The following is a 13,419-nucleotide window of genomic DNA, read 5'->3' as shown; positions in this document are numbered from 1 at the left end:
CTACCAAATTAACCAACAAAGTGATTATTTTGACGATAAAGTTTGGAACTTTATGGTTTTAGGGCTCAATATCGGGGGTAAAAACGTGACTTTTTGGCCGATATCAAATATCCCACACTTAGACTTTGCTTGTCCTCAAGCAAACCTTTCTTTTATTTTGAGGTCAAGGATGCTTCCGAGGTTTCCGTTCTATTATTCAAGTGGCTTGTTATTTATTATAAGACTAAGATCAGACAAACCGTCTTCTAAAAGGGGTAGAAACTATCTATGCAAGCATGAGAGGAGGTTACATGACTTTGTCTTCCTTACACGGGTCACTCAAATCACTCAAGTGTTTGGGGTTCCCTATCAATATATGAAATGAATTCGCTCATAGCCAATCATGTTGCAAGTATTGTCATAGGGTTGACCAAGAATCAAATCTCCACCAGTTAGATAAGGACGTCACTGATCTTCTCCCTAATCATTCTTTCAAGAGGAAGAGCGTGTTTAAAGGCTGATTTGTGGAGAAAAGCGAAGGTTTTGATATGGAAAAAAGGGTGATTTTCAAATCATTGAAATTTAGAGAGATTCGATAGATTTCGGTTTCATGAGGATATACTTTTTCTAGGAAAGATGATACTCTATTTTTGTTGAAGAGTTCCTTCAGATTGTGATGATTTTCAGGGAAGACTTTGCTTCTTTTCTGCAATCCTCCTGGGTCACAATCTTCATTTTCTTGGGGGATCAATGCTTTTATTTGAAGACTTTTCTCTTCTTTATTTTTGAGGTTTTTCTCAACAATTTTTTTTATTTTTATTTTTAATATCCCATCTTCATAACTTTGTCTATTTCTTCTTGTGCCCATAGAGAAAGGTATTTCACCAGAAATAGGTCTTTTTGACCTGTAAAAAACAGTCTGGAATTTCGGAATTTTTCGACAAGTGTTTGAAGTAAACTTGGTCAATCTATCTCTTTGAATTTCTAGATTTTGAAAATGAGAAAGGAAAAAAGGTGGAAAGGGTAACGTATTTGATAGTGAATTTGGGGTGAGTATTTTCTGATTCATCAACTCTTTAGGATGAGTTGGTCGGTTTAAATGCGTGGAGTGGAAACGGAAACGGATGATTTTTGTCTTCTCTATTCAGAATGATTTCGGAAGGAGTATCGCACCTACACCACGTATGGCGCTTACTAACCATTGGCCTCGAAATGTATGTCAAGGTCAAGTTCTAACTCTAAATGCTAACATCGGCACTCTCAACGAAAAAGATAGTGAAGCATTAAAAATGAATGCTTATTAGGCCATTTTTGGGGTGCCTCACAGCAATTATATTGAGTTGATAATGCCTAGTCATGCAATGCTCTTTTAGAGAATCGGTTCATCCTTAGGAAGATTTATATCTTCATTTGTCTTAATTTTAGAACAAACACGCTTGATTTTCGAAAGTACTTTTTCAGAAAGTATCATTTAGTCAAAATTTTTGAAAAATTTACGTTGAGGATAAAGAATCTAAATAGTAGGTATACTCGAAAAGCTTAGTAAAATTTTATGTTAAGAACATTTTCCGAGCATCCCATAGCTAATTACGGTGTACTACACCGCTATCCCACACTTAGAGGAACATTTTCCCTAATGTTCATTCTTAGATTTTAGGGATCTAAAATCTCACACTTAGAGTTTGAACATGTCGGAAAATGTATCTAAGCTCAATATTGGGTTGGAATCCCACACTTAGTGATAAGCTTAGGATAGGGTATAGTTTAAGGATATAACGAAGCAAAATAAGTAAAAGAAGAGAAAGAAACGAATTACTCCTGATAATGCTAAAAATGAATATATATTTCATAGCATTATCCTTCAAGAAAGAAAAGCTTTTAGTTGCAATTGTTCTATTTACAAGTGATATTCATTTAAATAATAAAAGGTGAAGACAAAAGACAGATTCGACGATTTGAAGACGCAAATGACCAAAAAGTTAAAAAGTACAAAGTACAATCCAAGTGGTTCAAATTAATGATCAGAAACGTCTAAAAATTACAATAGTACAAGCCGTGAAACACAAAGTACAAGATATTAAATCGTACGAAAAGGCGTTCGGAAATTCGGAACCAAGACATGAACCTACTTTCATCGCGCGACGCAATGGACCAAAAATTACAAGTCAACTATGCAAAAGAATATAAAATATTATATAATTAATTATATATATTATTATATATTATAATTATACGCAGCCCACGTTTTGGATTTAATCTATGAGCTGGATTCCATACCTCCGCACTCGCGGAGCTGTGATGAAAAAAACCTCCGCATTCGCGGAGCTGTACAGTGAAACGTGGGCCTATAAAAGGTCGCGCATTCTGATCGATTTCTTACCCCTTTTCTTTCTTTTCTATATACGTTAAAATATATATATATAATTTTAATTTTAATTTTAATTTAAGTTTAATAATAATAAGGTTATAGTGGCGAATGTTTTAAGTGTGTAAGTTGAAACTCTGTCCGTGTAACGCTACGCTATTAATACTCATTGTAAGTTATGTTCAACTTTTTTAAATTAATGTCTCGTAGATAAGTTATTATTATGCTTATTTAAGCCGAAGTAATCGTGATGTTGGGCTAAATATTAAAGACGGGGTAATTGGGCTTTGGATCATAATTGGGGTTTGGACAAAAGAACGACACTTGTGGAAATTAGACTATGGGCTATTAATGGGTTTTATATTAACTAAACGATACCTCGTTAATTTAATATTAAAGGTTACAATTCGACGTATCTATAAATAACCACATACGCTTAATCGGGTACGGCGGGCGGGATATCTATAAATACCAATAATTGTTCATTTTACCGGACACGGGGATGGATTAATAGTCAATGGACTCGTTGAAGCATGGGTGGATTACATTCAAGGGTAATTGGTGTAATTGTTAACAAAGTATTGAAAACTTGGATTACACGCAGTCGATAACCTGGTGTATTCATTAAACAAAGTATTAAGACCTTGTTACAGTTCGAATCCCCAATTAGTTGGAATATTTGACTTCGGGTATAAGGATAATTTGACGAGGACTCTCGCAATTTATATTTATGACTGATGGACTATTATGGACAAAACCATATGGACATATCGAATAATCCAGGACAAAGGACAATTAACCCATGATAATAAATTAAAATCAACACGTCGAACATCATGATTATGGAAGTTTAAATAAGCATAATTCCTTTATTTTATATCTTATCGCACTTTTAATTATCGTACTTTTTAATTATCGCAATTTTATTTATCGTTATTTTATTTATCGCACTTTTAATTATCGCAATTTTATTTATCGTCATTTACTTTACGCTTTAAATTAAGTTATTTGTATATTTAATATTTTACATTAGGTTTTAATTGTGACTAAAGACATAAAATCGACAAACCGGTCATTAAACGGTAAAAATTCCGGTCATTATATATATATATATATATATATATATATATATATATATATATATATATATATATATATATATATATATATATATATATATATATATATATATATATATATATATATATATATATATATATATATATATATATATACATATATATACAAATATAGTTTAAAAATATAGCGTTAAACTTGGCTAGCTCCCTGTGGAATGAACCGGACTTACTAAAAACTACACTACTTTACGATTAGGTACACTGCCTATAGTGTTGTAGCAAGGTTTAGGTATATCCACTCTAATAATAAATAAATAACTTGTGTAAAATTGTATCGTATTTAATAATATTTCGCAATACAAATATAACTATTTCGTATACACCTCGCTAAACATCAAGTATTTTTGGCGCCGCTGCCGAGAAAAATTCAACGCCGAAGCAAAACGCTATAAAAAAATATTTTTATTTAAGTTTTAATTTATTTTTGTAAAAATATAAGTTTTAATATTAAAAACAAAAATATAAAAACATATATATATATATATATATATATATATATATATATATATATATATATATATATCTATTTAGGTGCTTTAATTAAAAAGTTCATTTTTTTAGAATTATAAAAATTAATAAGTAATTTTTAATATATAAGTTTTATTTAAATTTCTTTTACTACAAAAAAGAAAATTAAAATTTAAAAATAAAATAAATAAATAAAATACTGAACCTGCGTAATTTGAACCTGCATATCATCTGAATCTGGATCCCTCGCACTCGCGGAGTTATTTGGCTGAAGAAATTCGCACTCGCGGAGATGTCTGACAACTGAAACCTGGTACAGCATTTAATACGATTTAGGGTTTAATTTAATTTTTATTATTATTAATTAAATCATTTAGGGTTTAATTAAAATATTAATTAGTTTAATTTAGTTTTATTTTTAGTTTTAATTAGTATTATTAAGTCTAATTAGTTTTATTAAAATATAAATTTGATACTTTTATAAAATAAGTAATATAAAAATAATATTTTTATTTTTATAACATTAAGTTTTATTTTTATATTTTGTATCTTTTTATTCGTAATTGTATAGTTATCGTTCGTAATTAGTTTTAAGACTAGTATTTTGCCGTAGTTATTTTTATTTCTAGATTTTTAGGCTTTGCCGTAAAATTCCTTAAGTGCTTTTTCTTTAGACAAAGATTTAGGTGCTTTAGAATTTTGCGACGCCGTTTTATGATTTTAGTACTTTTTAAGTTATTGCCATTTTGGATATAGAATTCCTTTTAAGCTTCAATACCTAGACGTAAGTTTTAATATTTAGTTTTTAGACTTTTAAGTTTCGACGCTTTATTTTCTTATTTTTATTTTTCGACCTTTTATTTTTCGACGTTTTCCGACGCACTCTTTTTCTTTCTTATTTCTCGACGCTCTAGTTTTTAGGACATAGATTTTTATTTCAAAATTTCGACGACAAGTTATTTTAAGCGGTTAAATTGATAGACATCCAAAATTTTCTGGTTCGTAGTAATAGTTGGATTTGTTAGTGGCGAGTTGTGGGCTTCCGATTTAAAGGGTCCTGGCTACCTGCTGCATCTATTGGATATTCGAAACGTGGGCAAAATAAGAAAAGTCTATTAATTTGATAACTTATATAATTTTTATCTTTTATAACTAATAGGATATTCAATGAATGCACCGAGCAAAACGTTCACCGCCTTTTATACGTTCACCACCTGTAACTCGATCAAGACATTTAGCCAATATTGTCGCCGTTAATTTTTCTTTAGAATCATCATCTAGTCGACCATGTACTCCAATTCAAATTTCCGATAATCCATTTTTTAAACCCGACCTCACAATTGAGAATCTGGAGGATATTCAAGAACAATTCAGAGATCATGAACCACTAATCATTCCTCCTGAACCACAAATTACTCATCCAGATATTGTTGAGGAAGAAACCATTAAGTCAGAATCCTCTAGTGATTCAGATTTAACAAATTCAATCATGGAAAATCTGGAACCTCTAAGTATGGAAGACCGAATGAGGGCTAAACGCACTGGCCAAGGTCACGCAATTACTCAACCAAACATTAATGCGCCAGATTATGAAATCAAAGGACAAATTCTACACATGTAACTAATCAATGCCAATTTAGTGGTGCGCCGAAGGAAGATCCAAACGAACATCTTCGTACCTTTAATAGGATTTGTACTCTATTTAAAATCTGAGAAGTTGAGGATGAACAGATCTATCTCATGTTATTTCCCTGGACTTTAAAGGGAGAAGCCAAAGATTGGTTAGAATCGTTACCTGAAGGGGCGATTGATACATGGGATGCATTAGTTGAAAAATTTCTTAAACAATTCTTTCCGGCATCTAAAGCCGTGAGACTTCAAGGAGAAATAGTTACGTTCACACAAAAGCCAAATGAAACTCTATATGAGGCATGGACAAGATTTGGAAAGTTGTTAAGAGGATGTCCGCAACATGGTTTAGACACTTATCAAATAGTACAAATATTCTACCAAGGATGCCACATCACTACACAAAAAGACATCGATATAGCAGCTGGTGGTTCCATTATGAAGAAAACCGCAACTGAAGCTTACAAAATTATTGATAACACTGTTTCCCACTCACATGAGTGGCATCAAGAAAAAGATATCGTTAGATCATCTAAAGCGGCTAGAGCCGATTCTAGCCATGACTTTGATTCCATGTCTGCAAAGATAGATGCTTTCGAGAGATGAATAGAAAAGATGACTAAAGATATTCACGCAATACGAATTAGTTGTGAGCAGTGTGGAGGACCACATTTGACAAAAGATTGTCTCAGTATTGAGCAAACAATGGAACAAAGAGAGAATGTTTCATACATGAACCAAAGGCCTGGAAATAATTATCAGAATAATTATCAACCGCCAAGACCAATCTACAATCAAAATCAGAATTATAACCGAAATGTTCCATACAACAACCAACAAGGTCCTAACAATCAACAATTATCCAACAATACTTACAATAAGCAAAGACCTATTTTTCAAAATAAACCACCACAAACCGATGATAAAAATCCAAATTTAGAAGAAATGATGTCGAAGCTAGTTGAATCTCAAACTCAATTTTTCACATCTCAGAAACAAACGAATGAACAAAATGCTCAAGCATTTAGAAATCAACAAGCATCTATCCAAAATCTGGAACAAGAAGTAAGTAACCAAGCAGGGTTGATAGGTGAAAGAAAACCAGGAAGTCTACCTAGCGATACAAATGCTAACCCCCGGAATGAAACAGCTAAAGCCATTACCACAAGAAGTGGTATTACACTTAAACCACCTGAAATACCTGTAATTTCTGATGACGCTATTCCCACTACACAGGCACCACAGCCTGAGTAAGAGAAGGAAAAAGAACCGGTAGTTGAAAAGGTTAATGAAGATAACACAGTTAAAGCTAAACCTTATGTTAAACCATACCAACCACCACTTCCTTATCCGAGTAAAATGAGAAAAGAAAGACTTGAAGCCGAGCAATCCAAATTCTTGGATATGTTTAAACAAATAAATGTAAATCTTCCTTTCATTGATGTGATTTCAGGAATGCCAAGATATGCTAAATTTCTGAAAGATCTAATCACAAATAGAAAGAAAATGGAAGAACTCTCGGCTGTTACTAAGAATGCTAATTGTTCTGCAGTGTTGTTGAATAAGATACCAAAGAAATTATCAGATCCAGGAAGTTTCACAATTCCATGTTTTCTGGGTAGTCTTAGTCCAATAGAAGTGTTGGCAAATTTAGGTGCTAGTATAAATCTAATGCCGTATTCATTATACGCTAAACTAGACCTTGGAGAATTGAAACCAACACGAATAAGCATACAATTAGCTAGTTAAAGTTGGTACTTTAGTATTTCCAGTAGATTTTGTTATTTTGGACATGGAAGAAGATTCTCGGGTTCCTCTTATATTTGGAAGACCATTCTTAAACACCGTTAAAGCAATAATAGACGTGTTCGGTAAGAAACTGACCCTAAGTATAGAGGATGAGAGTGTTACCTTTTCTGTTGATAGAGCCATGCAATAACCACAATCTGCAGATGATACATGTTATTACATTCAAACTATAGATTCACATGCAGAATTGTTAGAAGAATTTCCAGAATTACAAGGAACAGGAGAATGTTCTTTAGGGGAAGGAACTGAACCAATTGATGAAGCTGAAATGTTAGATACACTCATGGCTAATGAATACGAACCAACAACAGAAGAACTTCAAATGCTAAAATAGGAAGACAGATATCGATACAAATCATCGATAGAAGAACCACTGACATTAGAGTTAAAGCCTCTTCCAAACCATTTGGAATATGCTTATTTACATGGTGAATCTGAATTGCCAGTAATAATATTGTCTTCTCTTACTGAAAATGAAAAATCTCAACTCATTTCTGTGCTAAAAGCTCATAAACCAGCTATTGCATGGAAGATTCATGACATTAAAGGCATAAGTCCTTCGTATAGCACACATAAAATCCTTATGGAAGAAGGCCATAAAACATATGTGCAACGCCAATGAAGACTAAATCTTAATATGCAAGATGTTGTTAAGAAAGAAATTATTAAACTGCTAGATGCAGGTTTAATTTATCCAATCTCTGATAGTCTATGGGTAAGCCCAGTTCAATGCGTACCTAAGAAAGGTGGCATGACTGTCATCACAAATGAAAAAAATGAGCTTATTCCTACTAGGACTGTAACAGGATGGAGTGTTTGTATTGATTATAGAAAATTAAATGACGCCACCAGAAAAGATCACTTTCCCCTACCTTTCATTGATCAAATGTTGGAAAGGTTGGCCGGGAACAGTTACTATTGTTTTCTTGACGGTTTTTCCGGATACTTTCAAATTCCAATAGCACCCGAGGACCAAGATAAAACTACCTTCACATTCCGTTATGGTACTTTTGCTTACAAACGCATGCCATTTGGATTTGCAACGCCCCTGCAACCTTTCAAAGGTGCATGATGGCGATTTTTCATGACATGATAGAAGAATGCATGGAAGTTTTCATGGATGACTTTTCAGTCTTCAGTGATACATTTGAATCATGTCTAGTTAATCTTGAACGAATGCTTATTAGATGCGAACAATCAAATCTAGTTCTTAATTGGGAGAAATGCCATTTCATGGTTAGAGAAGGCATCGTTCTTGGTCATAAAATTTCAAAGGAAGGAATTGAAGTGGATAGAGCTAAAGTAGATGTAATTGCTAAACTTCCACATCCCACCAATGTTAGAGGAGTTAGGAGTTTTCTAGGGCATGCCGGTTTTTACCGACGTTTCATAAAAGATTTTTGATAAGGCTAAAGACGAACATATATTTCATAGCATTATTCCTCAAGAAAGACAAGCTTTTAGTTGCAATTGTTCTATTTACAAGTGATATTCGTTTAAATAATAAAAGGTGAAGACAAAAGACAGATTCGACGAATTGAAGACGCAAACGACCAAAAAGCTCAAAAGTACAAAATACAATCAAAGAGGTTCCAATTATTGATAAGAAACGTCTCGAAATTACAAGAGTACAAGATTCAAAACGCAAAGTACAAGATATTAAATTGTACGCAAGGACGTTCGAAAATCCGGAACCGGGACATGAGTCAACTCTCAACGCTCGACGCAACGGACTAAAAATTACAAGTTAACTATGTATATAAATATAATATAATATATAATTAATTATATTAATTATATATATATTATATTTATAAATAAATCATCGGCAAGAAAGACTCCAAAGAATGTGAGCTGTATTTTCAATCTCCGCGACTCGCGGAGTTTGAAGGCCAAAAGGGCCGCGAGTCGCGGAGGCCCAAACTCTGAAAGTCCCTATAAAAGCAACCGAATTCTGAGCATTTTTTATCATCCATCATATATCCATCTCTCTATCTATATCGTATATATTTATATTTATATTTATATTTATATTTATATTTATATTTTAATTTTAATTATAATTATAATTCTAATAATAAGGGTATGTTAGCGAATATTGTAAGGGTGTAAGTCGAAATTCTGTCCGTGTAACGCTACGCTATTTTTAATCATTGTAAGTTATGTTCAACCTTTTTATATTAATGTCTCGTAGCTAAGTTATTATTATGCTTATTTAATCCGAAGTAATCATGATGTTGGGCTAATTACTAAAATTGGGTAATTGGGCTTTGTACCATAATTGGGGTTTGGACAAAAGAACGACACTTGTAGAAATTAGACTATGGGCTATTAATGGGTTTTATATTAACTAAACAATACCTTGTTAATTTAATATACAAACTTATAATTCGACGTATTTATATATAACCACATACGCTTGACTGGGTACGGTGGGCGGGATATGTATAAATACCAATAATTATTCATTTTACCGGACACGGAACTGGATTAATAGTTAATAGACTTGTTGAAACAGGGGTGAATTACATTCAAGGGTAATTGGTGTAATTGTTAACAAAGTAGTAAAACCTTGGTTTACACGCAGTCGATAACCTGGTGTATTCATTAAACAAAGCATTAAAACCTTGTTACAATTCGAATCCCCAATTAGTTGGAATATTTGACTTCGGGTATAAGGATAATTTGACGAGGATACTCGCACTTTATATTTATGACTGATGGACTGTTATGGACAAAAACCAGACGGACATATTAAATAATCCAGGACAAAGGACAATTAACCCATGGGCATAAAACTAAAATCAACACGTCAACCATCATGATTACGGAAGTTTAAATAAGCATAATTCTTTTATTTCATATTTAATTTCCTTTATTTTATATTTAATTGTACTTATAATTATCGCATTTTTATTGTTATTTTATTTAATTGCACTTTTAATTATCGTACTTTTTAATTATCGCAAATTTATTTTATCGCACTTTTATTATTCGCAATTTCATTATCGTTATTTACTTTACACTTTAATTTAAGTCTTGTATTTATTTTTAATATTTTACATTTGGTTTTAACTGTGACTAAAGTTTTAAAATCGACAAACCGGTCATTAAACGGTAAAAACCCCCCCTTTTATAATAATAATATTACTTATATATATATTTGTATTTTTATAAAAGTAAACTAATATAGCGTTAAGCTTTGTTTAAAAAGATTCCCTGTGGAACGAACCGGACTTACTAAAAACTACACTACTGTACGATTAGGTACACTGCCTATAAGTGTTGAAGCAAGGTTTAAGTATATCCATTCTCTAAATAAATAAATATCTTGTGTAAAATTGTATCGTATTTAATAGTATTTCCTGTAAAAATATAAGCTATTTTATATACTACTCTGCTAAAACATCAAGTATTTTTGGCGCCGCTGCCGGGGAGACCTTAAACGCCGGAAGCGCAACGCTAATATAAAAAAAAAATTTAGTTTACTTTTATTAAAATTCGTTTTTATAAAAATACGTTTTAAATATTCGAAAATATAAAAAGAAAAACAAAAATATAAATATTTTTAGGAGTTTGATAAATATTTAAGTTTTATAAAGTTTCTTTAGTTTGTAAAAATATAAGTTTTATTTAATTTATTTTATAAATATATTTTATAAAAAAAAACCGACGAAAAAAATAAAAAAATAAAATATATATACATCTAGCTTTAAGGTTTTTATTTATAAAATTATAAAGTAGTTCTATTTTTATTTAAGTTTTTAAAATATAAGTTTTTTTTATATATAAATATTTTGATATAAAACAGAAAATATAAAAACAGAAAATAAAAAAAAATAAAAAAAAACGTCGAATTAAAACTGTACCTGAGTTGAATTCGGGATCCCCACGACTCGCGGAGTTTTCTGCTTGGATTACCGCGACTCGCGGAGCCACTCTAACACGGGTACACAGAAACCCTAATCGCATTTAATACGGTGTAATAATTATTATTATTAATTAATTAAGATTTAGGTTTTAATTAAATTAATATTTAATTTTAATTATTTAGTTATACTAAGTTTTAATTAGTTTTATTTATATATAAAAATTAATACTATTATAAAATAAATAATATAAAAATAATATTTTTATAAAAATTGTAATTTTTACAACTTTTTGTATATTTTTATATTTTGTCCCTTTTTAATCGTTTTAGCGTAATATTTGTATATTTAACTCATATTTAGTTTTAAACTTAGTTTTTGCCATAGTTATTTTTATTTCTAGATTTTTAGGCTTTGCCGTAAAATCCCTTAAGTGCTTTTTCTTTAGACTAAGATTTAGGTGCTTTAGAATTTTGCGACGCCTTTTTAAGTTTTAGTTTCTTTTTAAGTTATTTCCATTTGGGATTTAGTTTTTCCTGTAAGCTTTAATATTTTTAGACGACTTTTACCTATGTATCAATTATCATTCCAATTAGTAATCTCAATTTGCGATTATAATTTTAAGTTAGTTGTAGTAATAAGGTTAGGTTAGTCAAGTGTTATTTTTAAGTTTTATAAGTTTCTTTTATTTTTCCGTCACCTTTTATTTTTCAACCATTTTTCTTTTTCGACCTTTTTCCGACGAACTCTTTTTCTTTCTTATTTCTCGCTATTCTAGTTTTTAAGACATAGATTTTTATTCTACTTCTTATCTAATTTTCTTAAAATTACGAAAATTTATTTTAAGTGGTTAAATTGATAGACATCAAAATTTTCTGGTTCGTAGTAATAGTTGGATTTGTACGTGGACCGGGTTATTGGAGCCAAACAGTCCTTAATTATATTGAGACCAAACGAATCCTGCCCCTCTGCTACATCTTTTGGCTATTCGAAACGTGGGCAAAATCAGAAAAGTCTATTGATTGGATAACTTATTATAATTTTTCTTTCCTTTTAAAAACTAATAGGATATTCAGTGAATGCACCGAGCAAGACGTTCACCACCTTTTGTACGTTCACCACCTGTAACTAGATCAAGACATTTAGCAAATATAACCGCCGTTGATTTTTCTTTAGAATCGTCATCCAGTCGACCAAGTACTTCAGTTCAAATTTTCGATAATCTATTTTTTGAACCCGACTTCACAATTGAGAATCCGGAGAATATTCAGGAACGATTCGTAGATCCTGAACCATTAAATTTTCCTCCGGAACCACCAATCATTCAAACAGAGATTGTTGAGGAACGAACCATTAAATCAGAATCCTCTGGTGATTCCGATTCAACAAATTCAATTATGGAGAATCTGGAACCTTTAAGTATGGAAGACCGAATGAGAGCTAAACGCACTGGCCAAGGTCACGCAATTACTCATCCAGACATTAATGCGCCAGATTATGAAATCAAAGGACAAATCCTACACATGGTGACTAATCAATGCCAATTTAGTGGTGCGCCGAAGGAAGATCCAAATGAACATCTACGTACCTTTAATAGGATCTGCACACTATTTAAAATAAGAGAAGTGGAGGATGAACAGATATATCTCATGTTATTTCCCTGGACTTTAAAGGGAGAAGCCAAAGATTGGTTGGAATCGTTACCTGAAGGGGCGATTGATACATGGGATGTTTTAGTTGAAAAATTTCTTAAACAATTCTTTCCTGCATCTAAAGCCGTAAGACTTCAAGGAGAAATTGTTACGTTTACACAGAAGCCTAATGAAACTCTCTATGAGGCATGGACAAGATATGGAAATTTGTTAAGAGGATGTCCGCAACATGGTTTAGACACCGGTCAAATAGTACAAATATTCTACCAAGGATGCGACATCACTACAAGGAAAGACATAGATATAGCAGCTGGTGGTTCTATTATGAAGAAAACCGAAACTGATGCTTACAAAATTATTGATAACACTGCTTCCCACTCACACGAGTGGCACCAAGAAAAAGATATCGTTAGATCATCTAAAGCAGCTAGAGCCGATTCTAGCCATGACTTAGATTCCATTTCCGCAAAGATAGATGCTGTCGAAAGACGAATGGAAAAGATGACTAA

At 31.8% G+C, this 13,419-nt stretch overlaps 1 non-coding gene across 1 annotated transcript; it reads right to left on the bottom strand.

The window, feature by feature from the left end:
• Positions 1 to 13,039: 13,039 nt before the first annotated feature.
• On the bottom strand, positions 13,040 to 13,146 carry LOC139856628 (small nucleolar RNA R71). Its single transcript, XR_011762097.1, has one exon. It is a non-coding gene; the product is annotated as a small nucleolar RNA R71 (small nucleolar RNA).
• Between the last annotated feature and the right edge of the window lie 273 nt (positions 13,147 to 13,419).

The sequence above is a fragment of the Rutidosis leptorrhynchoides genome, chromosome 6, assembly GCF_046630445.1.
Source record: "Rutidosis leptorrhynchoides isolate AG116_Rl617_1_P2 chromosome 6, CSIRO_AGI_Rlap_v1, whole genome shotgun sequence".
NCBI lineage: Eukaryota > Viridiplantae > Streptophyta > Magnoliopsida > Asterales > Asteraceae > Rutidosis > Rutidosis leptorrhynchoides.
The sequence above is the reverse complement of the archived record's forward strand: the minus strand, read 5'-3'. Positions and strand labels throughout refer to the sequence as shown.